This window comes from Chrysemys picta, chromosome 1, assembly GCF_011386835.1.
Source record: "Chrysemys picta bellii isolate R12L10 chromosome 1, ASM1138683v2, whole genome shotgun sequence".
NCBI classification, from domain to species: Eukaryota; Metazoa; Chordata; order Testudines; family Emydidae; genus Chrysemys; species Chrysemys picta.
The window spans coordinates 359,513,459-359,535,011 of record NC_088791.1 but is presented as its reverse complement, the minus strand read 5'-3'; the positions used below and the strand labels follow the sequence as shown (position 1 = coordinate 359,535,011).

At 46.0% G+C, this 21,553-nt stretch overlaps 1 long non-coding RNA gene across 5 annotated transcripts in view; it reads right to left on the bottom strand.

Moving 5' to 3' along the window:
• Window positions 1-19,000, bottom strand: part of LOC135983723 (uncharacterized) — a 344,090-nt gene extending 325,090 nt beyond the window's left edge. For 3 of the 5 annotated variants that reach the window (XR_010601486.1, XR_010601497.1, XR_010601490.1), the window contains exon 1: window positions 18,965-18,979. This is a non-coding gene — a long non-coding RNA (uncharacterized LOC135983723). Of the gene's footprint in view, window positions 1-18,926 lie in introns of all 5 variants that reach the window. The other 2 variants (XR_010601482.1, XR_010601496.1) reach the window with 2 other exon arrangements.
• Between the last annotated feature and the right edge of the window lie 2,553 nt (window positions 19,001-21,553).

Sequence of the window (21,553 nt, the reverse complement as noted above, 5' to 3'; positions counted from 1 at the left end):
AGTGCTGCCGTCTGCATAGCAAAGCCTTTGGGATCGATCAGGGTGAAAGACTTTCTGTAATCCTCAGTTATTGATTGTTACCTGGGGTTCTTTCAACCCAAAGCTCTTGGTAACTTTTACTCTGTGCGAGGCGGTGTCAGGAAATAAACCAGGGGAGACACGGCTGTCCGACCGATAGACGGCTGGCACAAACAGGACAGCAGAAGAGTGCTTTCACTTAAAGCTAAACTTGACTTAGTCTCAAGCACTTACACACGTCCACAACAGGTCAGTAGAACACCCCCAACCCTCGCTAATTACCGATGCTGAGTGTGGCTCTCAAGTGGCACCGTGGCAGCCCGTCTGCTGGTGGGGACTGCAAGACGGATCCAGAGGGAGAGTCCAGAAGAGTCCAACTTTTCCCCTTTATTTATACATTAGTAATAGAATGACATGTCCCTTAAAGAAAACTTGTTAAGCAAGCAGTTCCAATGGGCAAGCAAAAGGCTTCCTTGATTATTGATTAACCAGGTTTGGGTTTTTCCCAGGAGCGGCGCCAGGGTTTTTGGAGCCCTAGGCGAGGTCCTTCTGCGCTCCCGGTCGTCGTTGGCAATTCTGCGGTGGGGGGTCCTTCCACGCTCCCGGTCTTCGGGGCACTTTGGCAGCGGGTCCCGGAGCGAGTGAAGGACCTGCCGCAGAATTGCCACCGAAGACCCGGAGCGCGGAAGAACCCCCCGCCGCCGAATTGCCGCCAATCGCGGCAAAATGCTGCCCCCGCAAATCCTGGCGCCCTAGGCGACTGCCTAGGTCGCCTAAATGGAAGTGCCGGCCCTGGTTTTTCCCAGAGTTTGCAGCCTTGAGACCTTGTTAGACACATTCCTGAGGGCACATCCTGCTCTTCTCAGATGCATGTGTCAGCAACTTCAACATAGTTTTTAGCAGGAAGGACGCGGGGTCAAGCTGCCCTTTCTGTGGCACCCAAAACCCCTCCCCTCCTGCCTTGGGTAAGCTGAGGCTGCGACATGGCCAATTTACAGCCTGCTGATTTGGCTGCTTTTAGCAATAGCCATAGTGGTTTCAGGCACTTTCCTGGTTTGTTGACATCTCCCCGTACAGTTGTGTCTTTCTGCAAGTCATGCAAAAACAAAACAAAAAAAAACATTTGAAATTCCAAGGAAAATATAGAATAAAACATGGAATTCAGTCAACTCAAATGAAGTCATTTTAAATTTGATTGCTCAACACAACTTAGCATCTTCCCTCTGTGACAGAACATACCCCTGTGTCTACACCCTATACACTATCATAATAATCTTGGTTCAAAATATGCCCTGTAAAGTATCATTTGAAAACTCAGAATTTGCTGGTCAGTATTGTCCAGGTCAAATATGTGTGGTGACTTTGTATGTGAAGTTATAAGATTCCCCGGTGTGATGTTATTAACACATGTTCCAAACCCCACAGTCCTGCCGAGGCAGAAGTCAGGTCTGAAACTCCACAACATGAAGAAAAGGAAGCAAAACTTAACAGTGACATCTACTTCCTGAGCAAATGCATTAAACAAAACATCACCCTCCGAGGTCTCACCATCTATAATGCGCTGACCAGCTTAACCAGTCTGTTACACCTCACATTTTGCTGTGATGCTGGGAGTTCCTTTTACAGATCTGAAGAAGAGCTCTGTGTAGGGTGACCAGATGTCCCGATTTTATAGGGACAGTCACGATATTTGGAGCTTTATCTTATGCAGGCACCTATTACCTGCCCACCCACCCACCAACGTCCTGATCATTCACACTTGCTTTCTGGTCACCCTAGCTCTCTGTGGCTCAAAAGCTTGTCTCCCTCACAAACAGAAGTTAGTCCAATAAAAGATATGACTCACCCACTGTGTCTCTCTAAACAAAGGAAGGAATGTGTATGCCTTAATTTGCATTTAAGCGGTAAATAGAGTTGTCAAGCAAAGAGAGAAAACAAAGGAAGTTCAAACAGGTGAAAAAAAACAGCAGGGAACATCCTTCCACATCGACTCTTTTTTCTCCTGGGGCTCAACTGGAAATGTGTTTCAAGAGGGGAACTGAAACTACAAAAAGGAGGGACAGACACCCACCCACCCCAATCTCTCCCTGCTCATCTCATTCTCTGCACCTGAGAAGACAAGAGGAAACAGCCTTTGGACTCTGGGGGAGGGGGCCTGACCTATAGTAACCTTGCTGGAAACATGTGGTGAGAAAGTTTCCTTCAAAACTGTTAGTTTCTTAAATAGATACTGGTAAGCATTTTATCTTTATTTTTCTTGTAACCATCTCTGACTTGTCTGCCTCATTACTTGTACTCAAAATCTCTCTCTTTATAGTTAATAAACCTAATCCAGTGTGTTTAATTTGGAGTGTCTGGATACTCTATTTAAAATAGTAAAGTGGCATATTATTCCCTTACAGGAATAAAGGACTGAATATATTTGTACTGTCCAGGAGAGGGCTGGGCAGTACAGGACATACATTTCTGGGGGGAGATCCAGGACTGGGGTGTGTGTGGGGGGGTGTAGTATAACCGAGGCTGCTGAGAGAGGGGGTACCTGTCAGGCTGCAGTTACACACAGACACTCAGGGTGTGACCTGCAGGCTGGAAGGCTGTTTGTGAGTAACCCAGGTGGGAGCTACCATAGCAAGGCATTGTAAGGCAGCCAAGGTTGCAGGGCAGCAGTGACACAGCCCCCACTAGTCTGGATTGTACCCCTGGAATGTCACACCCTCACTCTGTTATCTACTGTACTGACCTGGATGAGAGGTGGGGCACTGACCTCGGAGCCAGGAGACGTTCGTTCTGTTGTGGCCCTGGCACAGATCTGCTGGGTGACTTTGGGCAAGTCAGTTCAGCTCTGCGTGCCTCAGTTTCCCCTCTTGTCCTTTGCCTATTTACATGGTAAGGTCGTTGGGGCAGAGACTGGCTCTCACTGTGCACAGTGCCTAGCACAACAGGGTCCCAGTCATGGTGGGGACGCAGGGGTGGGCAAGCAGAGGAGCTTTGGACTGCTGTGCCACTTGGGGTATTTCCCCCCCTCTCTACTGAGTTGCCAGAAGGATGCCAAAAACGTTTGCTGCCCTGGCCAGCAGAATAGCTAGGACTGCCCTTGTTGGGACTGCTAGATGCTATCGTAATATCGATAATAATAACGTTGAAAAGGGGCATGTTCTCACGCTGCCTTTCCAAACAAACCGCGAGAAGCAACGCAGCAGAGCTGCATATTTTATATGGAGGCACCGGGTTGTTCACCCTCGGCCAGATCCTTAGTTGGTGCAAATCAGCATGGCTCTGCTGAAGTCAGTGGAGCTATGGGATTTCCACCTGTTGAGAAGCTGGTGAAATCTGAATATGAACACACAGCTGATGTCGAAGGCCCAAACTTTTCCTTCCCTGTAACAACAGGGTGACCACTAGAATGTGGATTGTCCTGGGTAAGGAAGATACAGTGGGTGGCAAACAACCAATCTCGAGTCTTTACCGTCACAGATTCCAGATCTCAAAATCTTGGGGTTTGGGTCTCAGGGTTTGGTTTGGTTTTATGTGGAGAGTGTGGGGTGGGGTTTGCTGGCTGGGAACAATATGCAAAGGTTGCTCTTGGGTTTTAAAAGAAAGAGGACAACCCTTTCGCACCCCCTAGCCACTGGTTATGGAGCGACGCTGCAGTATTTGAGTGCATTCTCTGAACAACCGAGTTCAGAAATCATGGTTGTTGCTATGAAGGGTATTGGATGCCACAGAACTTTGTTAATCAGAGATCAGGTTGCCCTGTGGTATCTCGTGCCCTTCCAAAATGTGGGGTGGTTAAAAGTAAACTTCTGAAAGCCAGGAAATAGGAAGTTAAGATGCATTCCACCTCCACAATGCAACCTTGGCTCAGTCCTCTTTGAGCAATGCCCCAGCACTCCAGTAATGCACATACTGGAGTCTCCACTTCCAGATGCTGTAGAATACTTGGGCATTCATCACCATGGGCACTGTAGGACAAAGTCTAACACCTTCTCTCCGCTAAGGCAGAGCTCAGGCTTAGGTCAGGTGTCACACACAGAAGGTACCTACACTCAACCCCAAGCCTACTCCACACAAACACCCCAGCCTTGCTAAATGCCACCACCCTGTAACATGGTCATATAAACCCTGCAGTAGCATGGAAGGGGTTAAGGAGCTGATCTGGGCTGGAGTGGTCCTGCCCCGCCATACTGGCAAATCATGCCAGGACTGGAGGAGTTAAAAGGAGGGAACTCCGCTGAGATGGGGGTAACATTGTGGAGCTTCTCCAGCCCTGGAGAGAGAACTGACAGCCTGCAGCCCTCCTGCCCTGGCAGAAGGCGGGTGCAGAACCCCTGAGCTGAATGGGGGGAAAGGACTGAGACGTGCATGGGAATCCCCGGGGGGCTCTGAAGTGGACAGTGGCTCTGAAGTAAGAGAGGCCAACACTGTGGAGCTTCTCCAGTCCTGGAGAAAGAACTGACAGCCTGCAGCCCCCCCTGCCCTGGCAGAAGGCGGGTGCAGAACACCGGAGCTGAAGGGGGGGAAAGGACTGAGACGTGCACGGGAACCCCCAGTGGGCTCTGAAGTGGACAGTGGTACTCAGATGGCCCCCTCTGAAGTAAGAGAGGCCCATAGCCTGGAGGGAGCTGCTTACAGGTTTTTCTTTACTTTTGCTTAGCCCTGCTTGCTGACTGTGGGCTGTTCTGTGATTTCAGCTGGGACCCTGAGAGGGGATGAGAAAGCTGAGAGGCCTCAGCTGGAGAATTAAGGACCGGCCTGATAGAAAGACACCCTGCAACACCTGCAGGGATGAGAGATTCATTAGACTCGTGTGCACGCTTCCCACGTTGCCCAAAGGGGGGCGCTCTACCACAAATGATTCATGACACACCTCTTCACCTTGCCCTGGGGATTCCTTCTGAAGCATTGCCTTCGCCTACCCCTCACTAAGTCCCGGAGACCACCGTCATGTCTGCCACCAGGCTGCTGACAATCCCCATGGCAAGAAGATACCCTGGTAGATCTCTACATACACAACCTACAGAATGAGGCATACTTGATCTCTCAAGGTACACATGCACCTCTCAGTCGCAGTCACATCTGTGCCCAGCTGCTCCAAGTAATCCCTCCACCATTCAGCACAGCTACTCTTCACACGGCCAACATAGCCGGAGTGCATGCAAACAAATGCTAGAATTCAAATCTGTAGAACACCACAAACCACGGCATGTTCTCTTAGTCCTTCCTCATTTCTACATGTAGTAGAGTCATAGATTTATATTGCAGGCCAAAGAATTTCACCCAGGTGCTCCCATATTGAGCCTAATAACTTATTATGATTAAAGCATCTTCCAGAAAGGCATCTGGTCTTGATTTGAAGACATCAAGAGAGACAAGAATCCACCACTTCCCTTGGTAGTTTAAGTTTTGAATCCCTCTTACTGAACCATTCCCAGTGGTTATTGCTAGCTCCGGGGGGCAGAGTTAAGGTTACATTGCAAGGGTGGCATACACCTTAACTTTGTATTTCCTGGTTTTCAGACGTTTTCAAGTTTACTCACTCTCCACATTTTGGAAGGGCACAAGCCACCACTGCGCAACCTGAGCTCTGCACAAACAAAGTTTGAGGGCATTTTCTATGGCTGCAGCTGGGGTTGAATGGCTACAGCATGTCTCCTTGAGTCACCCAGTTACTATGACAACAGAGTGCCTGGAAACCCTCTTGCTGCACATGTACATTTGACTCCGTTTGGTTCACACCAACCGAGAGTGACAAACTTTACCCTTAAAAACTTTTTCACTATGGCTTCTCCAAGGGAACTGTGGGGGACCATGCAGTAGTTGAAGTACACCCTGAATGATGAGATCAATGTGGGAAGGATCAAAGCCGTAGCTAGAGCCCCAGGTGTGTGCAAAACACAAAACAACATTTTTAAGAATGAGATGATTTTGTAAAATGCTGTTTCCTTGCAGGGGCTGCACCTCAGGAACCCCTTGCTCAAATGACCCCAAATTTGGATCACTAACCCTAGCCAGCACCCCAATGAGGCATAGCAAATTTCAAGACACTCCACTTCAGCATGTGGCTTGTAGAGCACTTAGAATAGTCCACCTTTAAAAAGGTAGCAAACCTCAACCTTAACTGCAACAGAGCTGGTACTCTGCTATAGTATGGTAGGGATGAGGAGGATTGGAATGAAAGTGTGAATCATAGAATCATAGAGACTAACACATTTATTTGAGCATAAGCTTTCGTGGGCTACAGCCCACTTCTTTGGATGCATAGAATGGAACATATATTGAGGAGATACATATACACATACAGAGAGAATGAAAAGGTGGGAGTTGTCTTACCAACTCTGAGAGGCAAATTAAGTAAGAGAAAAAAAACTTTTGAAGTGATAATCAAGATAGCCCAGTACAGACAGTTCGATAAGAAGTGTGAGAATACTTAGATTCAATGATGGATTCAACATTGAATCTATCTCCCCATGTAAGTATTCTCACACTTCTTATCAAACTTATCAAACTGTCTGTACTGGGCTATCTTGATTATCACTTCAGAAGTTTTTTTTCTCTTACTTAATTGGCCTTTTCATCATTCGAAAGCTCATAATTTGCTGAACATTATTGTCCTGGTAAATATGTATGGCAACATTGTATGTAAAGTTATAAAGATTCTACTGTATGACTTTACTGAGACATGCTCCAAGTTTAGAAAAGCAGGCACAAGCCAGTTCCTCAGAGACAAAAGGCAAACTGATGCCTCAGCCAGGTATCAGCATAATCAAATGGACTATCACCTGGGTAAGTGTCCATTCTGTGGCAGGAAGAAGGATGTGAGCAAGAAATGTACATCTTGGCAATGGAACAGCTGGAGATTCCCATGCAAACAGGCTGTCTGCCACCAGAACCCCAACTGGAGATGATTCTCAGAGGAGGAAGAGGCATAAAAATGAGGAACGAAGGCCCCAAATAACCCCTCTCCTCCCTTTCTCTCTACCCATGACACCCATGACTAATGAAAAAGAAAAGGAATGGAACAATGGATTGGGGGAGGGGTCCAACACTGCAAAAGAACATGTGGTCAGAGACTGCAAAAGAACATGTGGTCAGAGACTTTTGTTTTGAATTCACTTTGCTTGTTAAGTTAGGTATTTGTTCGTGTTTTATCTTTTATTTATTTGTAACCAATTCTGATTTTTTATGTCTCATTACTTGTAATCACTTAAAATATTTCTTTCTGTAGTTATTAACATTATTTTATCTAAACATGTGTGTGTTTGAAGTATGTGGGAAGCTCCATTTGAGATACCAAGGTATGTGCATATTGTTTTCTATTAATGAAATGATGGACTTTCTATGAGCTTGTTAAGGAAGATACGGGGCAGTACAAGCAGCACATTTCTGAGGACAAATTTAGGACTGGGAATGTTTTGGTGTCACTCTGAAATATAATTCAGGAGTGGCTGGCTAAAAGTACTCATATAACTCAGCTAGAATAATTTACATGCTAGAGGCTGGGTGTGAAGGTCAGGAGTGGTTGTTCTCACAGCAAAGCAGTATAAATGACACCCCAGGTTGTAGAATTGAGGGGACATCGCTGTCCATCAGTCCAGATTGTACCCTGGGGAATGTCACAGCGATGAATATCATAGGATGAATGAAGGTAGGAGTTGACAGCTGTGATGAATGAGAAATGATACATAGGGTGAGGATAGGCCTTGAAAGTGAAGACAAGTAGCTTATGTTTGATAGGCAAGGAGGAGCTTGTTGAGGGTGACGGGGCACTTCCTTAAAAGTCTTCTACAGACAATCCCAAAGAAAACTATAGCAGCCTTAACCTGCATGCACTAGCTTCACACTAAAAATACACATGCTGTTAAAGATGACTGCAAAGGAGGTAGGAGGGGACCATGTTTTTGTTTTTGTTTTTTTTAATGCAATTGGGGGGTGAGGGGCTGCTTTTTTCTTGTTACTTTAGGAATATCAAATCATGACTTGCACATGCCCTTGCAGGGCCATAAGAACTGGGGTGTCAGCTCTTGCAGCCACTAATCGATTTACGTGGGTGTTGAATCAAGATCTTTCCTTCCAGCTATGTGTCAGGTTGAGTTAAACAGTCTGAATAACAATCACTCCCCTGCTTCGTTAACCAGGTTTCATTTGTATGGCAGCCGATACCGGTCTAGGCACTTAGGCGGCCCTTATCACCGTTGTACCCGAGTGTAGAGCCCTGCAAATCTGCCGATATCTGCATCCCATGTTTGCGGATTGTGGATTGGATGTGGATACAAATTTTGTATCCATGCAGGGCTCTATATGAGCACCTCACAGTCGTCAATAGATTTTATCCTCACAACACCCCTGTGAGGTAGGAAAGTATTATCCTCATTGCACAGATGGGGAACTGAGAGTGGAGAGGCTAAGGGGGGATATTTGCAAAGGCCTGAATCAGGTATGTACCCAACTCCCAGTGACTTTCAATGGGCATTTGGTGCCTAACTGTCCTCTGTGCCTTTGGAAATCTCTCCCAAGTAAGCACAAAGAAAGTATGTAGCTGACCCAAACGCACATCTCCTGAGTCGCAGTCCTGTGCCGAGTCCACTAGACAACACTTCCTCCCAGTTTTTGATTTCAGGATTTGGATAATCTTGTCACTTTCCCAGTTGTCCAAGTCTTCCGGGCCGGGAGAGATCTAAGGTCCCCATCCTCCAAGGGTCCACTACATGGACAGAGCAGTGTGATTGTATGGAGACCCAGTAGAGTCATGGGAGTTCTGCTCTGCGGTCCACCTGAGCAGAGGTTATTGCAAGATGAGGACCCAGGCATTGTAAATGCCAGAAGGGAATTCACTAAAAGAAATAGTTTAATGAGGTTATTAATAAATAACTACTTGGTTCCATTCCATTACACGCTCCTGATATCCTCCTTCTTGGGGAAGAAGACAACCTGGGGAACTATAGACCAGTCAGCCTAATTTCAATGCCTGGAAAGATATTCGAACCATCAATATTAAATGGCCCATTTGTAAGCACCTAAATGATCATTTAGGGGAGGAATAGCTCAGTGGTTTGAGCATTAGCCTGATAAACCTAGAGTTGTGAGCTCAATCCTTGAGGGGGCCACTTAAGAATCTGGGGCAAAATCAGTACTTGGTCCTGCTAGTGAAGGCAGGGGACTGGACTCAATGACCTTTCAAGGTCCCTTCCAGTTCTAGGAGATAAAATTAAATTAATGGAGATATCCTAATTTTTTTTTAATCATAGGGTTCTAAGGAATAGCCAGCATGGATTTTTCAAGAACAAATCATGCCAACCAACCTAATTTCCTTCTTTCACAGGGTTACAAGCCTAGCAGATAGCAAGGAAGTAGTAGACGTGATATATGGTTATTTTAGTAAGGCTTCTGAGACAGTCCCTTGTGACATTCTCATAAGCAAACTAGGGAAATGTGGTGTAGATGAAATAATATAACATGGGTGCACAGCTGATTGAAAGACTGAACTCAGAGCGTAGTTCTTAAGGATTCACTGGGAAACCAGAGCATATCTAGTGGGATCCCACAGGGGTCACTCCTGGGTCCAGTATTAGTCAATATTTTCATTACTGACTTGGATAATGGAGTGGAAAGCATGCTTACAAAATCTGAGAATGACACCAAGCTGAGAGGGACAGAAGCACTTTGGAGGACAGGATTAGAATTCAAAATGACCCTGACAAATTAAAGAATTAATCTGACCAGTCAGACCAATCAGCTTAATTTTGTTACCTGGAAAGATAATGGAGCAAATAATCAAAAAATCAATTTGTAAGCACCTAGAAGATAGGTGATAAGTAACAGTCAACATGGATTAGTCAAAGAACAAATCATGTTAAACCAACTTAATATCCTCCTTTGACAGGATAACAAGCCTTGTAATATAACTCGACTTTAGCCTAAGGCTTTTGATACCATCTCACATGACCTGCTCATAAACAAACTAGGGAACTATCGCTTAGATGAACCTACTATAAGGTGGGTGCATAACTGGTTGGAAAAGCCTACTCAAAGAGCCATTATCTACACTTCACAGTCAAGCTGGAAGGGGATATTAAGTGGGGTCCCACAGGAATCTGTTCAGGTCTACTCAATATCTTCATAAATGATTTGTATAATGGCATGGAGAATACACTTATAAATCTGTGGATGATACCAAGCTGGGAGGGGTTGCAAGCACTTTAGAAGACAGGATTAGAATTCAAAATGATCTTGACAAACTGGTAAAATGGTCTGAAATAAATGCAATGAAATTCAGTAAGGACAAATGCAAAGTACTACACTTAGGAAGGAATAATCAGTTGCACAAATACACAGTGGGAAATAACCGCCTAGGCAGGAGTACTGCAGAAATGGATCTGGCTGTTAGCATGAATCACAAACTAGACACGAATCACACGGCCCTTCCTGTTTTAATTTCAAACTTACTTCTCCGGGGAAGCTCAGCTCAGACACAGCATCTAGTTTGTCAATGAAATTCCTGGGCTTTATCCCCATTTATGCTATGACCCCTTCACACTGCTCTGGCAGTATACTGGGGACTTTAAGTGGGAGTAAATTACACCTGCACCCACTTCAAAGCATTGTAACACCACCAAAATGGTGTAAAGGGGGTTTAGTGTAAAGGAAAATTAAACCCCTTTTGGGTTTTTTGCCCTGTTTTGTATGTCATTTGATCATTAAGACAAAGAGATCGAGGTGGCCAAGATCAGTGTCAGAATGCAATGTATACTTAAAGACACATTTCAGAGTGGTAGCCATGTTAGTCTGTATCAGCAAAAACAACGAGGAGTCCTTGTGGCACCTTAGAGACTAAATTTATTTGGGCATAAGCTTTCGTGGTCTAAAACCCACTTCACCAGATGCATGGAGTGGAAAATACATTAGGCAAGTATATATACACAGGACATGAAAAGACGGGAGTTGCCTTACCAAGTGGGGGGGTCAGTGCTAACAAGACAATTCAATTAAAGTGGTATGCCAACATTTTTATGGCTGACTTAGAACAACGCTTCCTCCGCTCTCGTCCCCTAATGCCCCTACTCTACTTGCACTACATGGATGACATCTTCATCATCTGGACCCATGGAAAAGAAGCCCTTGAGGAATTCCACCAGGATTTCAACAATTTCCACCACACCATCCTCCTCAGCCTGGACCAGTCCACACAAGAGATCCACTTCCTGGACACTACAGTGCAAATAAGCGATGGTCACAAACACCACCCAATACCGGAAACCTACTGACCGCTATACTTACCTACATGCCTCCAGCTTTCATCCAGACCACATCACACGATCCGTTGTCTACAGCCAAGCTTTAAGATACAACCGCATTTGTGCCAATCCCTCAGACAGAGGCAAACACCTACAGAAACTCTATCAAGCATTCTTAAAACTACAATACCTACCTGCTGAAGTGAAGAAACAGATTGACAGAGCCAGAAGGGTACCCAGAAGTCACCTACTACAGGACAGGCCCAACAAAGAAAGTAACAGAACGCCACTAGCCGTCACCTTCAGCCCCCAACTAAAACCTCTCCAGCGCATCAACAAGGATCTGCAACCTATCCTGAAGGATGATCCCTCACTCTCACAGACCTTGGGAGACAATCCAGTCCTCGCTTACAGACAGCCCCCCAACCTGAAGCAAATACTCACCAGCAACTATACACCACACAACAAAAAACACGAACCCAGGAACCTATCCCTGCAACAAACCCTGTTGTCAACTTTGTCCACATAGCTATTCAAGGGATACCATCATAGGACCTAACCACATCAACCACACCATCAGGGGCTCGTTCACCTGCACATCAACCGAGGCGATATATGCCATCATGTGCCAGCAATGCCCCTCTGCCATGTACATTGGCCAAATTGTAGAGTCTCTACACAAAAGAATAAATGGACACAAATCAGATGTCAAGAATTAGAACATTCAAAAACCAGTCGGAGAGCACTTCAATCTCCCTGGACACTCAATAACAGACGTAAAAGTGGCAATTCTTCAACAAAAAAACTTCAAAAAACAGACTCCAATGAAAAACTGCAGAACTGGAATTAATTTGCAAACTGGACACCATCAAATTAGGCCTGAACAAAGACTGGGAGTGGATGGGTCACTACAAAAACTAATTTCCCCCTACTGTTACTTACACCTTCTTGTTAACTGTTTGAAAAGGGCCACCCTGATTACCACTACAAAAGTGATTTTTCCTCCCTTGGTATCCTACTGTTGAGAATAGCCCACTTCCACTTTAATTGAATTGTCTTGTTAGAACTGACCCCCCACTTGGTAAGACAACTCCCATCCTTTCATGTTCTGTGTATATATTCTGCCTACTGTATTTTCCACTCCACGCATCTGATGAAGTGGGTTTTAGCCCATGAAAGCTCATGCCCAAATAAATTTGTTAGTCTCTAAGGTGCCACAAGTACTCCTCATTGTTTTTTTTAAAGACCCATGTATACTTAAAAACACAGCAGCTCATTTTTACAAAAGCAAGAAATGTTTCAAATGCGAGAAGTACAGTTTGTTACACGCATTTAATTGCTGATAGGAAGATGGAACAAGCAAGCTGGATTTCTAGTAACACCATGAAAGCACCAAAGAAATAGTCACATTTCCACAGATAAGTGAGGCACTCGGAGCCCTTTATCCGAGAGATTCCTCACGGGAAGTTAGGGAGCACTGAAACACTTCTTCAAAAGCATCCAGAAAAGGCTCAGTGATTTCATCAACTGTGACATGTCTCTCTGGAGTTCCTCGCTCAGGGAGGTGACACCCGTCCCTTCGAGTCCACAAGGAACAATGTGATCAAACCACGTAAGATCCGTGCAGCAGTTCAGCGCCAGCCCATGAGAGGTTATATGCCTTCCACAATGGACACCTGAAAAGCAAAACATACATGTCACCTTGTTCAGTGCTATGTACCACACACCACCCCTCCCCCAAATTTGTTTGTTAAAGTGCAAGAGATATGAAAGGGTTATAAACAAAATAATAGTATTTCTAGTGTCTAAAACTTAACTCTAGCAAGATACATCTTTGCCTAATCTAGTTTCTTATTCACATCAAGGGGTCAGCGTTCTCCAGCTGGATTAGCAGAACCCATCTTTCATAGGTCAAAGAACGTAGCATTTTGCTTCTCTCACTTGGTAGATCCCCCAAAAGTCTTTCAAGCAGATCTTTATATCCCCAAAGTTTTTGTCTTCAAAGTCAGAAAGCCCTCCTGGAGGCTCAGCTTCCCATATCCACTAGGGAGCAGACACCACATTACTTTTGCAGTCTCCTGTGGCTTACAATGCAAATGATCTTCCTGCAATCTCCCAAGCCAGTGAACAGCCCATTGTTCCAGTCCCTGGTCACACCTGGCTCTGTTTGCAATTGAGACAGAGGTTTTTGCCCTTCTCCTTTGTCTGTTTACAGTCTCCAAAACACAGTATTAGAGCATCCATAATTTCACACACAATGTTATTACATACATTCCCCAGTGATATCAACAACCAATGTGTTATTAATGTTCAAATGATAGATTACAAGACAACTTTTAAATGAATATCATGGCAACAGTGTGAGGTGCATTGAGCTGGTCTGCCCAGCTGAGATTTACTGTTAAATACCGGAGAGCCCTTTGCTATCTGGCACTGGGATGCTCTTACAGTCACAAGTACATTCTGTAAAATTAATTAGATTTTAGTATTGCAATTTAAACCATAGCACGAATGCATATTTTACCAATACAAGTGTGCCATTCCCACAAAAGCCTGCTAAAACCAATAATGCTGGTGCACCAAAAAGGAATTATCCCATGTGTATTACGCAGAAAGAAAAGCAGCCAAGAATTTTCCAAAATGAATTCTACATTTGTTAGGGTCTTGTTCAATAGCTAGGCGATTACTAGAATATTTTTTAATTTACCAGTTATGAGCCAAAAATTAGTAAATCCCAAAGCTTTCAATAGATGTTTATCATAGCCCTAGGGGGTATGGGGCCCAGGACATAGAAACTCTGGGCCTATCTGCCAGGGGGTGCTCCCACCCGGATCCACCCAACGCCCCACCCCACCTCTTCCCCACCAGTTCTGCCCCCTCCCCCTCACACATTGCACCCTCGCTCCTCCCCCCAGCACCTCCAGACACTGCAAAACAATTGATTAGCAGTAGGTGCTGGGAGTCAGGGAGGGGGAGGCGCTGATCGGCGGGGCGGACAGGAAGCACTGGGGAGAGGAGGAGGTTGGTGGGGGGGCTCCTCCTCACCCCCACTCCTGCTCTCCTGCCCCCCGCCTCCTCCTCACAAAGCATGGGGCCCCTCAAAGTGCAGGGCCCAGGGCGGTAGCCCCAATTTGCCATACCCTAGGGACGGCTCTGGCTGGAAGGGACCTCAAGAGCTTATCTAATCCAGCCCCTTGCACTGAGGCAGGGCCAAGTAAACCGTTCTACACCATCCCTGACAGGTGTTTGTCCAAGCTGTTCTTTAAAACCGCCAATGATGAGGATTCCACAGCCTCCCTTCATAACCTATTCCAGTGCTTAACTACCCTTATAATTACACAATTTTTCCTAATAGCTAATCTAAACCTCCTTACCGCAGATTAAGCCTTAGTTCTTGTTCTGCCTTCAGTGGACATGAACAATCAATCACTGTCCTCTTTATAACATATTGAAAACGTATCAAGTCCCCCCTCAGCCTTCTTTTCTTGAGACTAAACATGCCCAGGTGGGTTTGTTTGTTTGTTTGTTTTTCAAACTTTCCTCATATGTCAGGTTTTCTAAACCTTTTACCATCTCTTCTGGGCTCTCTCTACTTTGTCCACATCTTTCTTGATGTCTGGCGCCCCAAACTGGACACAGAACGCCAGCTGAGACCTCACCAATGCCTAACAGAGGGGGACCATTACCTCCCATAGCTTACATACAACACTCCTGTTACTACACTCCTGAATTATATTAACCTTTTTTGCAACTGCATCATCATTGTTGGCTCATGTTCAGTTTCTGATCCACTATAGGTCTCAGATCCTTTTCTGCAGAACTACTACCTTGACAGTTATTCCCCATTTTGTAGTGGTGCATTTGATTTTTCCTTCCTATGTATAGTGCTTTGTGCTTGTCTTTATTGAATTTCATCTTGTTGATTTCAGACCAATTCTCTTAATTTGTCAAGGTCATTTTGAAGTCTGATCCTGTCCTTCAAAGTGCAGCTCCTCAGAGCTTAGTGTCATTTGCAACGGTTATAACCATAATCTCCGCTCCATTATTCAAGTCATTAATGAAAATACTGACCATTACCAGACCCAGGACAGACCCCCAGGGGAGCCCACTAGGTAAGTCCTATTAATAAACTACTCTGAATAGGATTCTTCAAAGAGTTATGTGCCCACCTTACAGTAATTTCATCTAGATCACATTTCCCAGATTGCTTATGAGAATGTCATGTAGGAATGTATCAAAAGCCTATTAAAACCAAGATATATCACATCTACTGCTTTCTCTCATCCACTCGACCAGCGTACTGTGGTTTAAAAATGGAAAGATTTGTTCTATTAATGAGTCATCTACATCAATTTATCCAAAGGCAATTAAAGCTATGATTTTATGGTCAACATTACACATACCTTGAAGGTAAAAACCATTACACCATTGTACGCACAGCTGGCAACATTTTAACTCTAAGGACTTGTCTACACTTAAACTGCTACAGTGGCCCAGCTGCAGCTGTGCCGCTGTGGTGTGTCGGCATAGACACTACGCCAATGGGAGAGATTCTCCAGATGGGGGAGGTGGATTACTTATGCCAAGAGGTAGTAGCTAGGTCAACAGAAGAATTCTTCCATCAAATTAACTCGGTCTACATGAAGGGATAGGCCAGTGTAGCTATGTCTCTTAAGGGTGTGGATTTTTCACACCCCTGAGAGATGTAGCTATGCCCATGTAAGTTCCCACTGTTGACTAGCCCTGAATCTTTTTCAGGGATCTCTGACTGCTATAAAATTGTGGCCTGGGATTGGAACTTTTCAAAATCTGGTTAGCCATGTTTAATTCCTTGTGCTCAATGTTGGCACCAGGGGGCACTACTACCCCTGAAATGGATCTTTAATGGCTCCCATTGGAGCAGATTACTGTCATACCAATGAAAAAGGTCCACAAGAATAATCTTGCATGCGCAGCAGTTTATTGAGAAGGAATTACACAAGTGGTAAAGGGTTACATTATGCACATAACTCCTATGTTAAACCTTAAGAACTATATGTTAAGAACTATACATTCCTCTTAGCGAGCCTCTCTTTCACAAACAGGCCCTGCACTAGTTTCATGCAATCCCTGCTTCGCAAACAGAGAAGGTGCTCACCAATTCTATGGACGGCTTCTTCTCTCCAGGTCTGGTCTCCTCAGCCCTCTGGTCTGTCTTGGATTCCCTGGAGGCAAGGCCTTGGCTGCCTGGAAAACCCTCTGGTCACAATCCTACTCAAGCCCATGGAGCAGAGTTTTGGCTACTCTGTCTAGCAGTTTCTTCAAGCGTCAATTAAGGAATCCCCAACAGTAATTTAATTGGCTTGATTTTTAGACTTTTTCCTCAAAGGATTCACATGTCTTAAAAGCATGCTCAACGGGAATGTGGTTATTAATTTTTACCTAATACTTTAGGAGGAGACTGCAGACTGGTGCCAACTGAACATTACCCCACATTCACTCCCTGATGAATCATTCACTTTAGCCCCCTGCGTGATGTCTTTCTACAGGGTCAAGATGCCCCAGTCAGCCCGTGCTCGACTCAAGATGTTTTACACGTGTTGTTTGCTTTCAAGCGGACATATTTGCTGACGCAAAGATCAGTATTCATCATACACGCAGCATGGAGCCAGTCAGTTTCACTTCTGGCATCTGCCTGATGCTAAGGAAAGGATTCTTCTCCCAGAATCCTCTTTCACAGTTTAGTCATGTCAAGCCATGTTGTCACCGTTCATTCAGTATGGTCACACCAGTATGGCACCATCTCAACACTCAATACTGTACTGTACATGATATTCAAAAAATATACATACAAATGTATTTTGTAAGAGCAGAGTCTTACATTATTAATCCCTCACTACAGCTTGTGTTATTATAGCTTCACTGAGAAGTGGAGTGAGACCACCAGGTTTTTGTTGTTTTTTTAAAGAGATGTGTATTAAATAAATTCTACTGTGCTCAGTTTTTCAGGTGTGCAGTGGCTCACTTCTAAAGGTTCAGTTCTTAGATCCATAAGACAAACAGGAACCAGCAATCAGCATACTCATTGAAAATTAAGATTTGTGTGGCATGGATTTAACACCGCAGCAGGAAACAGGTCTTTGCAGGATCAAGCCTAACAATGGAACTCTCATATCAAAACAAATTAATAAGCCATCTAGTCTGTTATCAGGGACAACAGCCAATACTCAATGCTTCAGATGAAAGCCTTCCAGCACCATAATGCATCTAATTATGTAATACCATTGGATACTCTGGCTCATTGACTCCAGCTGGTGGTGAGCTTGTGCCATGAAGTATTATAGCCTTTATTTTTTTAGGCTAGGCAGAGTAAGTGTAAATGCTATCCCTATTTATATAGATGCCTAATCCTTTTTAGGATTTACAACACTATATTCTACAGCAGTGTACTCCTTCAGGTTAGTTACACATTGCATTAAAAATATGTTTGCCCATTTAAATTTTTTGCCTTTTTCATATTGAATTCCCCCCTCAGAACCTGTCAAATCACCACAAAGAGTTTCTTATGTTGTCCTTCTACATTAGGACCAGATTAATTCTCTCTGGGATTTATCGGAAAAGAGAAACCATTGAAGTGTTCGCTTCGCCACATAAAGCAATGCATTCAGTAATTTATCTGCCAATCAATGCATTTATTGCCAGTCATCATCATCCCCCTTAATATCTTCTTATAGGCTGCATTATGTGCTAAACAGATTACAACAGAACATAGTGTTTACTCCCATCTGTGATTCCAGGATCTTCATATGCCATATTCCTCCCCCCATATATTTTTCAAATGACTGCTCTCACCCTTCTCCCTTGTTGCATGAGAGCTCAGCTCATCACCACCTGAGCAGTCGGACAACCTCATCAAAGGAGCATCAGTTACTGGGCAAGGAAGAAGGAGAACTGGAATGAGATGTCACGAGACCAGATCTGACACTTATTGGCAAAAAACAAGAGAGATGAGGAGGATAAACACATTACCAAGGGCAAAGCCAACTAATGCCAAATTAATGTGTCCGCAGAGGGAACAAAGACACCCACACAGAGTGGTCATGTTTGTTTGTTTTTTAAATGTCTCAAGACAGCAGTATCCAGTGGTGACTAAAATACACTTTTTAAAGGAACAGCAAAGTGCACCTTAGTGGGATAATCTGCAAAGGGTGGGGGAATGTAACTTCCATCGGAGAGCTATCGGCCAATGATGGGATAACCAGTGATCTGAGAACACGGCATGATGCCCTTTGGCGCAATCCAGTCACTCCAAAAGGCAGACATGCTGCCTCTAGCGCATAATAAGTCTCCCCCCCGCGGGCGGGTCACACTCGGGTCTAATTCCGGGGGGCTGGGTTCAGTGCGGGGCTGGGGGGGGGAGAATCTGTGGCTTTTGATTTACAGGGGGTCAGACGAGAGGATCTGGTGCTGCCTTCTGGCATGAAGCCCCCCTCCCCCGCCAGCCACGCACGCACCTCCGGCAGCCCCCCCCCAGCCACGCGCGCGGCCCCCTGGCAGCCCCCCCCCCCAGCCACGCGCGCGGCCCCCTGGCAGCCCCCCCCCCAGCCACGCGCGCACCCCCGGCTCAGACCCGGCTCAGCCCCGGCCGCTCCCGGGCAGGGCACACGCACGCAGACCCCCCGCCCATCGGGTCCCCACCTTGTCCCAGCTGAGCCATTGCCCCACCGCCCTGTCACCTCAGAGTAACGGTCCCTCCGCGGCGCACCCCGCGAGCCGAGCACTAGCAACACCACCAGCCGCAGCCCCGCCCCTTCGCTGGCCCCGCCCCCAACAGCAGCCGCAGCCGCGTTCCAGGCCACGCCCACCCAGAGCCAGCGGCACCATCCCGGCACGCGCGCTCCTGGCCCCGCGCCCCGCCCGCCTCCGACTCCGGCCGGCGCTGCTGCGTGCCCGTCCCTGTACTGCCCCTCTCGCGGTGCCCCACGGGAAACGTAGTTCTCCCTCCCTTCGCGGGTCGAACTGTGGGAGGAGACTCGGGAGAGTAAGGGACTCCAGTTCCCGGCAGTCCCTGCTCTCTCTCGCGGAGTTGGACGCCGCCAGTGTTTAGGCGGCTAGGGCTGACCCACTGTGGGTGCCCACCAAGTGTTCCCCTCTTGGTCAGAGACCATCTCACGCAGCCATGGCCCTCTCCGGCTCCCAGTGACGCCAATGGCAAACCCCACCTTGATGGCATCAGGATGGGGACTAGTGAATCATAGAATCTCAGGAGTGGAAGGGACCTCAGGAGCCAGCTAGTCCAACCCCTGCTCAGAGCAGGACCAATCCCAACTAAATCAAGTGCACACACCAGCAATGATGTGCAGCCACCTCTGGGGCAGGGAGCAGCTGCTGAGCACTAGCCAAGCGTTTAGGACAGGAAGTGCAGGTCACAGAGCAGCTGAGTGGGCTCAGCGCTTGGCAGGCAGGATTCCAAGAGCCCATCCCACTTAAGAAGGAAAGCAGAAGGGTTTGCCATAAGTAAAGCATAGCTGTTCTTCTCACAAGCATGCCTGCCCAGCAGGTGCCCTGAGCCTGGGTATCGAGGTGTGTGCCTGGGGGGGATATAATACAGGTCTATGAAATCACAAATGATGTTGAGAAAGTGAATAGGAAACTTATTTACCACTTGACATAACACAAGAACCAGGGGTCACCCAATGAAGTTAATAGGCAGCAGGTTTAAAACTAACAGAAGGAAGTACTTCATACAATGCACAGTCCAAACGTGGAACTCATCAGGGGAGGTTGTGAAAGCCAAAAGAATAGTGAATCAGGTTCAAAAAAGAATTAGATACATTTCTGGAGAATAGAGCCTTCAATGGCTATTAGCCAAAATAGTCAGGGATGTAACCCCACGCTGTGGGTGTTCCTAAACCTTCAACTGTCAGAAGCTGGGACTGGACAATGGGTTGGCTCACTTGATAAATTGCCCTGTTCTGTTCATTACTTTTGGACCATCCGGCACCAGCAACTGTTGGAAGACAGGATACAGGACCATGGGTGTGACCCAGTAGGTCATTCTTATGTCCGGAAAAGCCACATCTATGAGCAAAGAAAATCTATCTATTAATGGAGATTCTCTATGTCTTAGTAAGGAGGAGAGGATGGAAGATGATAAAAGACAGGTAGGATCTGATGAGAAACTCCCATTCAATGACATCATGTAATGGCAGACAGCTAAAAAATGACAGTTTTTTTTAAAGTCCTTATATACAAATGCTAGAAGTCTAAATAATAAGATGGGTGAACTACAGTGCCTCGTGCATGAGGTTAGTGATATAACAGGCATCACAGAAACTTGGTGGAATAAGGATAATCAATGGGACACAGTAATGCCAGGATACAAAATATATCAGAAGGACATCACCAGTTTTTCTAGTCACAAGGGAAGATAAAGTACACTGCTTTTGTGGGGTTGTTAGACAGCTAAATACTGTTACAAAAAACATACACCGCCAATCCTACAGATTGATGATGTTCTGGATCAATTTGGGGGTGCTCAGGAATCCATTACTCTGGATTTGCCCAGTGGATATTGCCAGGTTCTCTTACGGAAGTTCTGCATAAAGATAACCTTCACTATTGGGCTGCGTCATTATAGTTCAGTTCAGCTTTTTGGGATGACCCAGGGGCCTGCTGCCTCTCAGAGATTAATGACTTAAGCAGATGTTTCTTCTACTTGGATGGTATCATTGTGTACACCATCCAGCTGGATGGAGCATCTGCAATGTCTATGCGCAGCATAGGAATGTCGACAGTTAGAACCAATGAGGCCACCATCTTCAGGGGAAGTTCTGAGTGGCAGTTGGGCCCAGAGTTTTGCAGGTATTTATGTGCCTAACTCCCTGACTGAGTAAAGGTCAGAGTAAAGGTTAATCCATACTGGTTAACCACCTGCTCATAGGGAAAAGCAGGAATTTATGCCCCATTTTAGACAAAACCTTAACCTTAACTGGAGTCGCCACCAGGCACCTCCATAATACTTGATGTCGCTTATATGGTTAACTAGGGTTACCATACGTCCTCTTTTTCCCGGACATGTCCGGCTTTTCAGCACTCAAACCCCCGTCCGGGGGGAATTGCCAAAAAGCCGAACATGTCCGGGAAAATGGCGGCTCTGCTCCTCCCCTGACTCTTCGGCTCTGTTTAAGAGCCGGGCATGGGGGCTGCCCGAGCGGTACCGGCTTCGGGCAGCCCCCATGTAAGAGCCGGGCTGCCCGAGAGCTACCGGCTTCGGGCAGCCCCCATGCCTCCGGACCCTGCGCCGCCGGAGTCCGGGAGGGGAA